We start from the raw sequence: 14,877 nt of genomic DNA on the forward strand, positions 1-14,877 counted from the left end.
GAGTTCTATTGGTATAGCAGGCTGAATAATGGCCCTCCAAAGAGTTCCATGCCCTAATCTCTGGAATTTTATGTAACAAAAAGAACTCTGCAGATGTAATCAAGCTAAGGATGTCAAAATGGGGAGATTATCTGCATTATCGACGTGGGTCTAAGGTCATCACGAGGGTTTTCGTAAAAGGGTGATAAAGTTTGGATGTTTGTCTCCTCCAAATCTCGTGTTGAAATGTAATGCCCAATGTTGGAGGTGGGACCTGGTGGGAGGAATTGGATCATGGGGGCAGATCCCCCAGCAATGGTTTAGTGCCATCCTCTCTGTGATGAGTGAGTTCTCACTCTGTTAGTGCACATGAGATCTGATTGTTTAAAAGAAGCTGGCACTTCTTCCTCTCTTTCTTGCCCCAGCTCTTGCCATGTGACATGCTGACTCCCCTTTGCCTTCCACCATGATTGGAAGCTTCCTGAGGCCTCACCAGAAGCAGATGCTGGTGCCATACTTCCTGTACAGCCTACAGAACTATATGCCAAATAAACCTATTTTCTTTACAAATTGCCCAGCCTCAGGTATTCCCTTACAGCAATGCAAGAATGGACTAACACAGGGGAGTGCAGGAGTCAGAGTCAGAGAGAAGGCAATGTGACAAAGAAAGCAAAGGGAAAAAGGCTATACAGTATGGAGCCAGGAGACAAGGAACGCCAGCTCCTTTGGGAACCTGGAAGGCACAAGGAATGGGCTTATCCCTGGAGCCTCCAGAAGGAGCCAACCATGCTAACGCCTTGATTTTAGCTCATTTTGGACTACTGGCCTCCAGAGCTGTAAGATAATAAATGTGTGTTATTTAAAGCCACCATCTTTGTGGTAATTTGTTATAGCAGTCAAAGGAAAATAATGCAGTTGGCTTTTCAATAAGAAGACTTAACTGAAGACAGGGCTGACTTCAAGGGCATGTGATCTGTGTAGTCACACAAGTCCCCACACTTACAGGGTCCTCATGGTTGGTTTAATGCTCTATGGTCACTGTCTTCACATGATTAATGATATTTTGAACAACGAACCTCACATATTCATTTTGCATAGGGCCCTGTCACTTGTGTACTCAGTCCTAACTAAAGATAACATATTTGACATATTTGGGGCATAGTTTTCTTTTTCTTACATTTTTCTGTTATTAAGATTTTCTAGGCTGGGTGCGGTGGCTCATGCCTATAATCCTAGCACTTTGGGACCGAGGCAGGCAGATCACTTGAGGTCAGAAGTTCAAGACCAACCTGGCCAACACTATAAAACCCTGCCTCTACCAAAAATACAAAAATTAGCCGGGTGTGGTGGTGCCCACCTGTAATCCCAGCTACTTGGGAGGCTGAGGCAGGAGAACTGCTTGAACCTCCACCTCTTGGGTTCAAGCAATTCTGCCTCAGCCTCTTGGGTAACTGGGATTACAGGCATGCACCACCATGCCTGGCTAATTTTCATATTTTTAGTAGAGTCAGGGTTTCACCATGTTGGCCAGGCTGGTCTCCAACTCCTGGCCTCAAGTGATCTGCCTGCCTCGGCCTCCCAGAGTGTTGGGATTATAGGTGTGAGTCACCCAGCCCGGCCCAGTCTTTCTTTCTGAGCAGCTATGTGCCCAGTAAGAAATTGTAGGAAGGTCATGATTAAGGAAAAAAAGAGAGACAGATTTAGGGTAACGACTACCAGACTGTGCTACCACTGTAACCTTAAACTAATTATACATTTTGGTGGATTGTCTAGCAATATTTCACACAGTATTTCTAAGAGAGGCTTAAAGGGCCATGTGTCCATATACCTAGCTAAAAGTGGGGTTCATATTAAGGAAAAAGAGAACACACATTGGGTAAAACCTGGCAGCTTCCAACATAACTATGATCACTACATTGTAGGTATCACACTTTTCCTACAGAGTCAGGGAAACAGTGAAAAAACAATTTATTATATTGTTCATTCTTAAAAGTCTGTGACCACCTAATGTCTGGAAATTTATCATAGAACACTTTTCACCTTAGGGTGCTTTCTCTACTCTGAAATTTTCTCTCAAGTTTTCCTAACCTCAAATTCCTGGGAGCCAAAACTATAAAAACCCTAGAGGAAAATCTAGGCAATATCATTCAGGACAGAGGCACAGGCAAAGATTTCGTGACGAAAATGCCAAAAGCAATTGCGACGAAAGCAAAAATTGACAAATGGGATCTAATTAAACTAACGAACTTCTGCACAGCAAAAGAAACTATCATCAGCGTGAACAGACAACCTACAGAAGGGGAAAAAAATTTTCCAATCTATCCATCTGACAAAGGTCTATCATCCAGAATCTACAAGGAACTTAAATTTACAAGAAGAAAACAACCTCATTAAAAAATGGGCAAAAGACGAGAAAAGACACTTCTCTAAAGACGACATACACTTAGCCAACAAGCATGAAAAAAACCTCAACATCATTAATTATTACAGGAATGCAAATCAAAACCACAATGAGATACCATCTCACAGCAGTCAGAATGGCTACTACTAAAAAGTCAAAAAAGAACAGACACTGGTGAGATTGTGGAGAAATAGGAACACTTTTACACTGTTGGTGTGAGTGTAAATTAATTCAACCATTGTGGAAGACAGTGTGGTGATTCCTCAAAGACCTAGAGGCAGAAATGTCATCTGACCCAGCAATCCCATTAATGGGTATGTACCCAAAGGAATATAATTTATCCTATTATAAAGATACACGCATGCATATGTTCATTGCAGCACTCTTCACAATAGCAAAGACATGGGATCAACCCAAATGCCCATCAATGATAGGCTGTATAAAGAAACTGTGGTGCATGTACACCATGGAATACTATACAGCCATAAAAAGAAATGAGATCATGTCCTTTGCAGGGACATAAATAGAGTTGGAAGCCATTATCCTCAGCAAACTAACACAGGAATGAAAACAAAACACCGCATATTCTCACTTGTAAGTGGGAGCTGAATAATGGGAACACATGGACACATGGTGGGGACCAGTAAACACTGGGGCCTGTCCGTTGGGGGAGGGAGAGCATCAAGAAGAATAGTTAATGGATGCTGGACTTAATATCTGGGTGATGGGATGATCTGTGCAGCAAACCACCATGGTACATGTTTACCTATGTAACAAACCTGCACATCCTGCACATGTACCCCAGAACTTAAAATGAAAGTTGAAAAAAGGAAAAATTCCTGGGAGCTATGCTGTTCTCCTCATGCTGTTCTGAATAAGGAGTAAACTCTCTGCTTTAGGTCTGGGAAGTGAGGTCGTCAAGGCAAGCTCTTGAATTTTATTTTCCTTGATAAAGATGGTTTCTCCCCAAGAGAAATTCTAGTGGCAGTTGTTGATGTAACAACATTCTCAACATGTTTATTTGCTAAATAAATGAATTATCTACATATTTCTTTACAGTGTTCCTGGATAAACTGGAAAGATAAATTTTCAGGGCTGTCATCCCGTTACTAGTAAGATAAGACATACTTTTGGCCGGGTGTGGTGGCTCATGCTGTAATCCCAGCACTTTGGGAGGCCGAGGTGGGCGGATCACAAGGTCAGGAGTTCGAGACCGGCCTGGCCAACATAGTGAAACCCCGTCTCTACTAAAAATACAAAACAATTAGCTGGGTGTGGTGGCGGGGGGGGGGGGGGGCCTGTAATCCCAGCTACTCGGGAGACTGAGGCAGGAGAATCACTTGAACCTGGGAGGCGGAGGTTGCAATGAGCCGAGATCACATTACTGCACTCCAGTCTGGGCAACAGTGTAAAACTCCATCTCAAAAAAAAAAAAGGTATACTTGCCAAATAGTCATGGATTCAGTAAATATTGTGCCAGCCATTGAAATAGAATCTCAGTATACAAAAGGAGAGTGAAACAGACTATTTTTCTTCCAATGGACCTTAGCATCTAGTACTATCTAGTGCCATCCAGATTTTGTGAAGAGAGAACAAGAGAACCCCAAGAGACCTATCCCTAACACACTCCTTCGATATAAAGCAAGAATGCTGGGCTCTGTCCAAGAACAGGAAAAAAAAAATCCATGCTGAATATCCACATAAGCTCAGGCTTCCCTGAGTTTTGTCGTTCATGATGTTTGTGGACATCACAGTATACTACTGGAAGACTTCTAGAATGAATAGTAACAATAACTGTTACCATCTAGAAAATATGTCCAGTTCTCCAAGGCACATGGTAGGATGGCACTCCTCTGTTCTTTGCAGTTATGAGGGGACATGTGGCTTGCTTTGGCTAGTTAAATGAGAATGGAAGTCATTTGCACGTCTGGTTGAAAGTCTTAAGAATCAGTGCTCTGTTAAACCAACCTCTTCTTCCCTCTGCCTTGACAACTGACCACACATCAGTTGGTATCTGCTTGGTAAGTCTGTTTTCTGGACTAAAGATTCCAAGGAGTACTCAACCAATCCCTGATGGAGAGCTAGTGTAAGTGAAAAGAAACCTTTGTCTTTCTAAGCTACTGAGATTTGGGAGATTTTTTATTACTGTAGTGTAACCCAGCCCATCCTAACTGATGCAATCATAAATGTCTCTCAACATGAGAGTCTTCTACAAAAAGTAACCCATCTCATCCTCATGGAAACCTCTTGAGGCCGATAGTACCATTATTTCCATAATTTTCTCTGACAAGAAAATTTAGAGATGAAGGAGTGGATGAATAGGTAAGTGCTAATATCCAAATCCTGAGATTCCAGGTGGGGTTTCATGCTTTGGTGACTCAAACCACAGTTTTTGCTTGAGTTATAATGGGTGCCTATAACTGTCAGGCCTCTGTCTTAGGCGCTGGGAATCTAAGGGTGAACAAGACAGACAGTAGCGTACTTCCAAGTGGAGAAAAATGAAAAGACCCAAGAAAACATACAACAAACAGTTTCAGTTCATTATGAAGAACATAAAACAGGGATGTGACAGAATGAGGAGTACTGAAATGGTTACAAAGGTCTCTGAGAAGGTGATTTTTGAGTTGAGAGGACAAAGAGATATCCCAGGCAGGCATAATTCGTGCAAAGGTCTTTCCTGGGAGAAGCCTGGTGCATCAGCGGTGCAGAGCAGAGTCAGTTTTGCAAGACCATGAGGAGAGGGTATAAGACAACAAGGGGCGCATCCTGTAGGGCTGGAGGCTGCAAGGACTCTGGAGAAGGGGAATGACTTAATTCAGTTTGCTTGTGTAAGGACCACTCCGGATGTCGCAGTGTGGGTGGGTGGCCAGTGGATGCAGGGAAATGAGCCAGGAGATCCTCGCGGCCGCCTAGATCTACCTGTGGTGAAGGACTAAGTCTTGCCCCCAGGCCTATCCTTTTCAAACCTACTCGAGTCTACGCTGTTCTGCGCACAAGTGACCACTCCCTGAGTTCGACTCCACCCAACCCGAATTCCTGTTGCTGACCCCGAGCTACGACGCTGCAGCTTTGTCAGGTTGCAGTTAGTTTCTAAATGCGCCCTCTCCGGTTCTGATCTATGTCCTCCAGAACCGATCTGGGGACCGGCCCCTGTCCCCCTCTCTGCTTTCCAGAGCTCTGGTCTAGGCAAGGGACGCTGACGGCTCCGCCTGGATGGGCCGTGGGAGCCAAGCCTGTTCTGTGCCGGGCACCATGCTCCTGCTATGTCCCAAGGATTTAATGACGAACAAAGCCCATGCGCCACGGGTCCTGGTGGCGCTTTCAGCCCAGAGGCGGCGGGAACACAGTGGGAGGGGCGAGGAGCTGCAGTCATCAGGAACCCTCGGATTCCACGTCAGCCTCGGGAGGGAGCAAATTGGAATGTAAAAACAAAACATTACATTCCCGATTCTCGGAAGCACGGGGCGGGCAGGAGCCAGGGCGCCCAGGTGAGCGCCGGGCTGCACCGCCCGCCGGCGCCGGGGTAGAGCTCTACACGCGGAGCTGAGCCAGCCGGGCGCGCAGCGACGCTGCGGGCCGCGGGCGGTACTGCAACGCAGCGCGGCCCGGCGCCTCTCGAGGCTCTATGGGGCGCGCATGCCCAGCGCTCCGCTCGTGGCCCCTCCAGCCTCACTGCGCGCTTCCGCGGCAGCCGCGGAGGCCGAGCTGAGTGTGCGCGGCGGGGAGAGCTGAGGGATGGGGCCTGCGCCGCAGGGCGGGAAAGGGTGGCTGGGACGTGGTCCCTGCCTTAGCCACGCCCTAGCGCCTGACACCCTCCACGAAAGGTTGTTCCAGTTACTCCTGTTCTGCAGTTGAGAAGACGTCTCAGAGACTGGCAGTAACTTGGCCAAGGCCACACAGCTGGAAGGATGGCAAATGAGTTCGGGATTCGGACTCTACATCCTCAGCCTCCTGCACCCCAGGACTGTGAGGCGAGGTAAGCTTGAGAACCGGGGCTGTCTTATAGGAGTTTGGGGGGCCTTTATCCCTCCTTTACAGATGTGCAAATCTCCTTTCTAGTAGCTCAAGGAAGTTACTAGAAACTTCTGAAATGTTTTAGAAGAAAGAAAAAGCCACTTTCTGGGATCTCCTGTCCATTCATAAAGCCTTGAAGTGTCTGAGATTGACATGCCTGTGCTCCGACCTGGGTGTTAGAGACCTGGCCGGTTTCCAACGGACAGTGCTGTATTTGTCAAGTCATATAATATTTGGGAGTGCTAGAGGCCAGAGAGAATATAAAATTGGGCAATGAAGCATGGAGGGAAGTTCAGAGCAAGAGAAAGGATGATCATGGAAAGCTCATGGAGGCCTTCCTCTGAGCCCCAAGCTCCCCACTGGCAGAATTTGATGAAGGGCTCTCTAAGATCACGCTTTGTAGGCGCCTAGAATGATCTAAATCCACACTGCCTTTCCTTTTCTTCCTCAAAAGCACCCACCTCAGGGCCTTTGTACATGCTCTCCTCTCCCCTGTTCTCTGTCTTCTTATGGCAGCTTTCCTACTCCCTTACAGCTTACAGCTTACAGCTCATCTCCCAAGTCCCGGTCATTGCATCTGTAAGGCTTGTGGTCTGGAAATGAATGTTCCCTGAGGGCTGAGCCTTACCCTGTTCCTCATTCCTCTAGCCTCAGCACTAGTCTGTGCCTGCACTGAAAGAGCATTCAATACATAGTTTTTGAGTTGTTTTTGATACAGAGTCTTGCTCTGTTGCCCAGGCTGGAATGCAGTGGCTCGTTCTTGGCTTACTACAAGCTCCATCTCCTGGGTTCAAGCAATTCTCCTGCCACAGCCTCCCGAGTAGCTGGGATTACAGGCACCTGCCACCACGCTCAGTTAATTTTTGTATTTTTAGTAGAGGCGGGGTTTCACCCTGTTGGCCAGGCTGGTCTTGAACTCCTGATCTCAGGTGATACTGGTTCACATCTTCCCTCTTCTCTCCTACATTAGGTAGTCATAACTAGGAGGGTGCATTGGTTTCTTAGGGTGGCTGTACCAAACAAACATGTATTGTCTCACAGTTCTGTCAGCTTAGAAGTCTGAAATCAAGATGTCCGCAGGGCCATGCTCCCTCTGAACCCTCTAGGGGGGGCCTTCCTGCCTCTTCCATCTTCCGACAACCGTTGGCTTGTGGCTGTATACTCCAATCTCTGCCTCTGCGCATGGCTTCTTCTCCCTGTGTGTCTCCGTGTCTTCTCATGGCATTTTCTTCTCTGTGTCTCTTCTTATAAGGACACCATTCACATTGGATAAGGGCCCACCCTAATGACCTTGTCTTACATCTGTAAAGACCCTGTTTCCAAATAAGGTCACATCCATAAGTTGGGGGTGGGGGATATTAGCGCTTCAACGTATTTTTCTGGGAAACAATTCAACTAGTGACAGAAGTGATCCACGGAATTTAGGCAAACTAAGCTGGGGGTGGGGAAGAAGACGATGAAGGGCAGACATAAGTGTAGGGAATGTGTAATGATTCACACTTGCAAGCATCAGAAGACTTTTGGGGACATCAACCTTAAAGGTTTCTGCTGAAGTAAGTTTCTGTCTTTCCTTGACCCTTTTTCAGGCTGTAAACATCCCATTTCCAGACTCTCCACAAAGCATTTCGTCTCCCTGAATTTGGGCTACTGAAGAGTAAGTTAACACTCACTTCTATCTACCAGGGACTGTGGTAAGTCCTGACTTGCTTTCTCTTGTTCAATGTTGACAACCTCCTTGGGAGGAAAGACCTATTATACACTGAATTTTACATGAGAAACTGAGGTGTGGACAGGCTCACAACTTCTGTGCGCCCGAACTGGGATTCATAACCAGTTCTAACTTGAGAGAAACTCCCAGGAGACCCGCAGGTACCTTGCATCAATTCTGTGTGACTTAAGAGGGCAGAACTGTGATGCATGAGTAGAAGTTATAAGGAGAGGCAACAATTTGGGCTACAGTTTAGGAACATTTTCTCTAATGTTTAGACCTCAGATTCTCCAATACTTAGAATTAATAGTTTTTCCTGATATGGTTCTTTTTGCCACTAGAGATTTTCAGGCAGTGGCTGCTAGTTTGGATTCTCAACGCCCTTCCCAACTTGACCCTACTCTTGAGGGAGACTTTGAACTCTCTGGCATATTGCCTCTGATAGGAGCTATCTGCACATAAATGTGTTTTTCTGAGAAGAGGTCCCTTAGCTTCTCTGAGCCCTAGGAGATAGAAAACCAGGAGCCTAGCAGCTCCCTGATCAGGACTGGGGTTAGGAGCACTGCAGCCTAAGGCAGGGAGAAGGATTTGCTCTCTGGGCTGCTATTTCTTCTGCTCGGCTCCTGATATTTCAGTGGCGAAGGTTTTGGTCAGCTGCTGGGCTTGTGGCTGAGCCTGTCTTCCTCAACTCATCTTCTCCATGGGGTACTACTGCCCAGCCCCACATCTCCTCCGTGCAGCATACTGGCTGCTGTCCGTGCACGCCGACCTCTGGCCGCCAACAGGAAGGTGATGAAAACCAGCCTTGCCCCCGCCCCCGCTTCCAGAGCTTTGAAATAAACTTTAGCTGTTCATCCCGAAGAAACTGTACTTCCCAGTGACGCTGCTCCCGTGCCTCAACCAGCCCCTGCTGGAGAGCAGTTTCACTTTGTGGGGAGTCACTGATTATGCGGGACCTGGCAATATGGTCCTCTTTCCTCTTAGCGGCTCTATTCTAAATATGTCTTCCTTCCAGATCGTAGATGCAGGTGTATCTAGAGGGCATTTGGTTCGCCCAAAATAGCACTTAAGTCCAGGAGGCAGGAAAGAAACTCTGGCATTAAATGAGCTCACACCGTCTCCAGACTCCCAGTCATTGTCCCCTCTGACCCTCACAACACCCAACTGCTAGAGGAGGCTTTGCGCCTCACATACGACCTTCCTCATCTTCAGAAATGAAGACACTGAGAGAGGTCAGGGGACTTTCTCTCCATGGTCCAGTAGCCAAGATGTAAAGGAGTCCGGGAGAGTCAGTATTTGTACCCAGGACTTCAAGGCCATCTCTTTCACTGAAGCTCTCCAAGAAGGATGAGTTTGGAGGCTGAGGACCTGAGCTCCTTTTCTCTTGCTTTCACTCACCCGCTGCAGGACTGCAGGCTCCCTGGGGGCAGGCGCCAAGGCCGCCCCTCGCGGGACCCGGTACCAGGCAGGCGCCCCGGGATGGCGGACTGGGCCAGGACCGAAGCCGAATCCTTCTTTTGCAGAGGAGGCTCTGAGCCTGCGGCATGGCTAAGTGTGGACCTCGCTCGCTACCCTGCGAACGTGTTGGGTCAAGCTCTAAGCCCAGAAGTGGGGCTGGGCCGGGTCTGAGGCTTCCCTCTCTGGACAGCTTAGAAGCCCGGCGGGGGTGGGCGCAGCCTTAGAGACCTCAGGCGCCGGCCTCGCTGGAGCCAGGCCGCCGCTTCACACTGCGCACGCGCGGGGCTCGCGCGGGCTCCGCCCCCCGGGTAGGGACCTACAGCGGGCGCGGCGCTGGAGGTCTGCGGCCGGCGGTGTAGACGCCCCTTTGCCGGGACCTGGCACCCGAATCCGGCCTGCTGGGTAAGTAGCTGAGCGGGAGGGCAAGGGCCCCTGGATCCGCGTGTACGTGACCGAAGCGCCGGCTGCGGCCGGGTGGTGGGGCCGCGCGGGGCGGGGGCCTGACGGGGCCAGGCCGAGCCGGGGCGGGTCGCGCGGCCACGGCCCCGCGTGCCCACGCTGCGAGCTGGCGTCGTGGCGAGCCGCACCGGGAAGGCCAAACGCGCGCTCTGGCTGGTGGGCGTGGGGCACTGGCTGGGGTGGGGGCCCGGGCCGCGGCTTGGCGGGTGTTGAGCAGGGACGCGGGCCTGGCCTGGGTCAGGGTCCGGCCCGGCGCCCCCAGCTCGCCTTTGTGCGCCTCGACCCCGCGGACTCGTTCGACGCGCTAGGGCAACCGGGGCGGGGTGGCGGCGTCCCGCAGGGCAGTTCGTGTGGTGCCGCTGGCCCAGTCTGTGCTCCCCGCCCCCAGCGTTATGAAGGATGCCTCCTCCGAGGGCTCCTACCGTCCGCGCCAAGCAGGAAGTGTCGTCAGGAGGCCATTTTTAAAGCCTCCTGCGGGCCTCCGAGCTGAGCATTGACGGTTTTGGTTTTCTTCGGTTCGAAGAATCCCGGCCTTCCCTCGCGGCGAGCGGGCGGGCCCTTCTGGGAGACGACGATGAGCCCCTTGCACCTGGCCTCGTCCTCTGAGCACCCAGGCTTAGGCGCGCTCGCCTCAGATGCTGCTTGCCATCGGGGGAGCGTGCCAACAATAAACTCGAAAACCAGCCTGGTATTGTCTTTCCTTGGTAGGGTCTCAGGGGTGGGCTCGTCCATCGAGATCCTGCGCATCTTTTGCAGGGGGTGAGGACGTAGGAGGTTGAGTGAGAAGAGGTAGTGAAGGTTTGAATTGTTCCAAATGCTGTTGTCATTGTGGGACCTCCCCATCCCGGCGTGCCCGTCTTATCTTGGTGTCTTTGGGGTTTGGGGCTCTATAAAGCCAAGAAATTTCAAGAGAATGAAAGTTTCTTAACCAGAAAGGAAAAGCCAAAAGACCGAACGGGAGAAAACACTTAAGTCTTTGTAAGTTGGCTGATGTATCCCGTTAAAATACCTGACTTTAAAAATTGGAATAATGAACGATTTGTCAACGTAACCTTAAAAAAAAAAACGAACTACTGAACATTATGTCCTATTTAAAAGTAGAAATCTGCGTAGCTAAAATCTAATGTTGTGTTAGAATCCTTAAACCTTCCTAAGTTTAGACTTGAAATCACCAAGAGTTAAGGCAAACCTGGGTCTCTAGAAGCTTGCAGTACTCTTCTACAGTAGAGCAGAGACTGAAGATGGGAATGCATCTCTTTCTGTCTCTGGAGTCACATAGAGCAAAGTTCAGCCCAGCCTGTGATGTCAGTACACACCCAAGGGTTCAGGAAATATTGTTTTAGAAACCAATGTTATATACTGTTGTCTCTTTGAGTAGGACACAAATAGTTCTTTTTAAAAATTGTGTGATACTGATATCTTTAACCTAGGATGCAATTTTTAAAAATTACTTTCATCTTGGATCACATTTAGCCTTGCAAAATAACACTTTTGTATGTAGACAGTTTTGTTATGCTGATAACATTCATTGCAAATGCAATTTGAAAAGAGCAGACAAAGGATGGCATTACTTTATTGGAACTCCTTTCTGATGTATTATGCCCAATCTGAAGATTTTAAAAATGCAAAATGGCAATTTTAAAAAATCCATTGAGATCTCTAGAGATTTATTTGCCTTTAACTAAGGGGATGGGGCCAGTTTTTGTGCAAAAGGAAGAACAAAGAACATTTTATTTTTGTCTCTGTGAAGGCTGCTCTTTCATTCGTTCATTCTTTCAACCAATAGGAACCTTACTGAGTGCCTGCCTTGGCCAAACCCTTTGCTATTGATCATGATAAACAAGATCCTTACCAGGGAGGGTTTTCCCAATTTTGATTGTTCTCAAACCGCCTGTTGTCTACTCCTTTTTCTTTGTTATGCAAACCCAGCTAACTGCAATTTCCAGGATTCATCCTTGGAGTGACAGCAGCTACAGATCAGCCAGTCTAAACATTGTCATCATGGGGTGAGGGTGGGGAGGCATCAAAGTCAACTAGGGAGAATTTTCAACCACATGCCTGAGCCTCACCCCAGGAAATGGTAACCTGATTTGCTAGGTTGCATGTGAGTCCTGGGAATCCTTTTTAAGTTCCGTGGGTGACTTTGCCATACACCCCTGCTTGAGAACCACTTCTGGGGCTCATTCCCCTTATCTTCAGCACTCTCTGAGAAACCAAGGCTGTGCCTGTCCAGGACTTAAACCCAAGTGTTTGGCTTCTGTTGCAGGCCTCTTTGTGCAGCGCCTTGCTGACGCCCAGGGTTCTGATGTAGAAGCCTACACCAGGGCCTGAGGTTGTGAAACTCATGGCACTCCACGCCTGAGAAGAGAAGGCCTGAAAGAGAAGGAAGAGCCCGTGGGACTTGCCACATTTTTTACTTGTATCTGCAACTCCAAGGCTCCAGGCAGGAAGTAAGAACAGTGCTGAAGTGGCAGCAGATACTGTCTATGGCTTCATTTCACAGCTTCACACAGCAGGGTAGCAGAAAACAAAGAATGTAAGACTGGACACACTTGCTGTTCACCAACTCTGATCTTCAAAAAGCCATGTAACTTCAACAGAAGTGTTATCAGGGAAGAAGCAGATAATTGAAGGCTGGCTTTGAGAAGTTTCGAGGTAACATAGGAACCTGCTTATGCAGGCAGTCTTTCCATCTGACTTGGGCCAAGGGCCAAGGTGCTCCAGGATTGACAAGCAGCCAGCCACTGGGAGAGCACTCTAATCAGATCATTGATAGAACATTCACTACTCTACTTATCGTACCCATTTACTTCTCTCCATCTTCTGTTAGACTCCTTAAAAACGGCAGCCCACAGCAGGTGTGGGGATAAAACAGTCCTGGGCAGTGCTTATTGTACTCATACTATGCCAGGCACTGTGCCAGGAACATTCAAATTTCTAAGAATCCGCAAAGTAGATACACTTTACAGAGAGCATCATTGGTGTTTCCAAGGTCACAGGGCTATGCAAGGGTGGAACCCTGAGTCTGCTTGTCCCATTACAGCTCCGGGGTGGTGGCCTCACCCCATCTCCAGGCACCCACAAGAATAATCTTGTACAAGGATGTCGATATTCTTGCCATTCCCAAGTGCACGTGCACCTGTAATGCCAGGTGGTTTGCAGCCTTGGCTGCATAGCTGCATGTGAGAATTACCTGGGAAGCTTTTAAAAATCCCAATATCCCCATCTCTTCCCCAATTACAGTGGAGTCTTGGGGGTGGTGGGGGACATCATTATTTTTGAAGCTTCCAAGTAATTCTGGTGTGCAGTTGTCCCAGGGACCTCCTCTAAAAAATAAGTTTAATATCCCGGGCACATGACAGGCCAATTGCCCTAATGCAGCCAGGGTTAAGAACTACTGGTTTAATGGGAGATATTTTTTCTGTGCTTGATTATACTGTTTTATTAAACTCTGAATCCATTTTTTTCTGCAAATTTTTAAGGCAAAAAGGAAATCCTTTTTGATTTCTTTTTGAAATATACACGTCTCATTTTTACCACCTTTAGAGACCTGGAGTCATTTGGTGTGCTTCATGACATAAAATTTTGTAATATTCCTTGTAATACTACCTTATTTTTACCATATGTACTTTTAATGCTTACAAGAGCACATTTGCTCTTTCACATTTTCTTTTTCACATACAAAGTTTAAGTTTTAAACATTACGCACTCTTAATACTGGCTGTATTCTTTTTTAGAAAGATTTTTTTTCTTAAAATGTTAAGAAAAAGCCTATAGTATCATTTCCTTTGTTTTCTGATATAGACTCAGTGCAGTGTCAAGTCAATCTCCAGAATATTCCCTGTAGACAGGGTGGGGAGAAGACCCTCACTTCCTGCCGACTAATGAACTCGTGTTGATACAGACTTTTGCCTCATCAGATTCATTTGTTAAGCTAAGCAGTATCTGCTTCTCTGGACATTATTGGATTCTTCTACCTGTGAGGGCATCTTAAAAAAATATACTGACTGATTTCTTAACGAAACATCTACTCTTTGCCAATCATAAAGTTACCTCCCACTTGCATACACCCTTTTCTCATTTATCCTCACATCAACTGTATAAATGAGAAATATTCTCAGTTTATGAGTGAGAACATTCAGGCTCAGATAGGTTATCAAGTTTGAAATCATGTGCTAGTAAACCAGACACCTAGGTTTTGAACCTTGTTCTTGATGTCCCAAGGTCGTTATTCTCTACTGTGTTACACTCAGCTTCTTTCACCTGGAAAGCAGAGGAATTGGGCTGTCTCCTGCAGCCTTCTTGGTCCATTCTGCTGCCCAAGCAGTACACTTGGTTTCAGATGGAAATCTAGGATCCCAAGGATGGTACATTTGTCAGCAGCATGTGGAAGTATTTTTCATCATCAAGATGGCAATCAATTTGCAATTCAGTCATCTCATTGCAAGGTAGTTTGACAAAAAGGTTATGACAGTTAATGGATTTTTTTCCCCCCTTTTAAATCTGTTCACTCAGCACTTTTCTTGATTCATATTAATGGTCTGAAAAAGCTCTTTCTGAGGCAACAGTTTCTTCCTCAATATCATCCTACTGGGGAAATGTTGGCAGTTGATGTCTAATTTTGAAATTTTTTTTCCTGATTGATTTTAAGTGTTTACTGGGCACTTTGGGGTAGAATTGTTTTAAAATTTTGGTTACTGGGAAAGCTAGACAAGCCTTTGCTATGGTGAAAGAGACAGAAGGAATATAGATACAATTTGTAAGTGGTTATGCCATTGGGCTTAATGCTTTGCATAGAATATCTAGTTTGCATCTCCTGATCGCCCTTTAAGTTTGCTGATGGTAAAGCATTATTCCT

General features: G+C 47.3%; 1 protein-coding gene across 4 annotated transcripts in view; it reads left to right on the forward strand.

The window, feature by feature from the left end:
• The first annotated feature begins 6,113 nt into the window (after positions 1 to 6,113).
• The window catches only part of ZNF518B (zinc finger protein 518B), a 21,215-nt gene continuing 12,451 nt past the window's right edge, over positions 6,114 to 14,877 (forward strand). For 2 of the 4 annotated variants that reach the window (XR_002730592.2, XM_023206910.2), the window contains exons 1-2: positions 9,848 to 9,962; positions 12,286 to 12,674. The gene's annotated coding sequence lies outside the window, so the exon portion shown is untranslated. Of the gene's footprint in view, positions 6,357 to 7,980; positions 8,086 to 9,847; positions 9,963 to 12,285; positions 12,675 to 14,877 lie in introns of those variants that run through there. The other 2 variants (XM_023206912.3, XM_023206911.2) reach the window with 2 other exon arrangements.

This window comes from Piliocolobus tephrosceles, chromosome 3, assembly GCF_002776525.5.
Source record: "Piliocolobus tephrosceles isolate RC106 chromosome 3, ASM277652v3, whole genome shotgun sequence".
NCBI classification, from domain to species: domain Eukaryota; kingdom Metazoa; phylum Chordata; class Mammalia; order Primates; family Cercopithecidae; genus Piliocolobus; species Piliocolobus tephrosceles.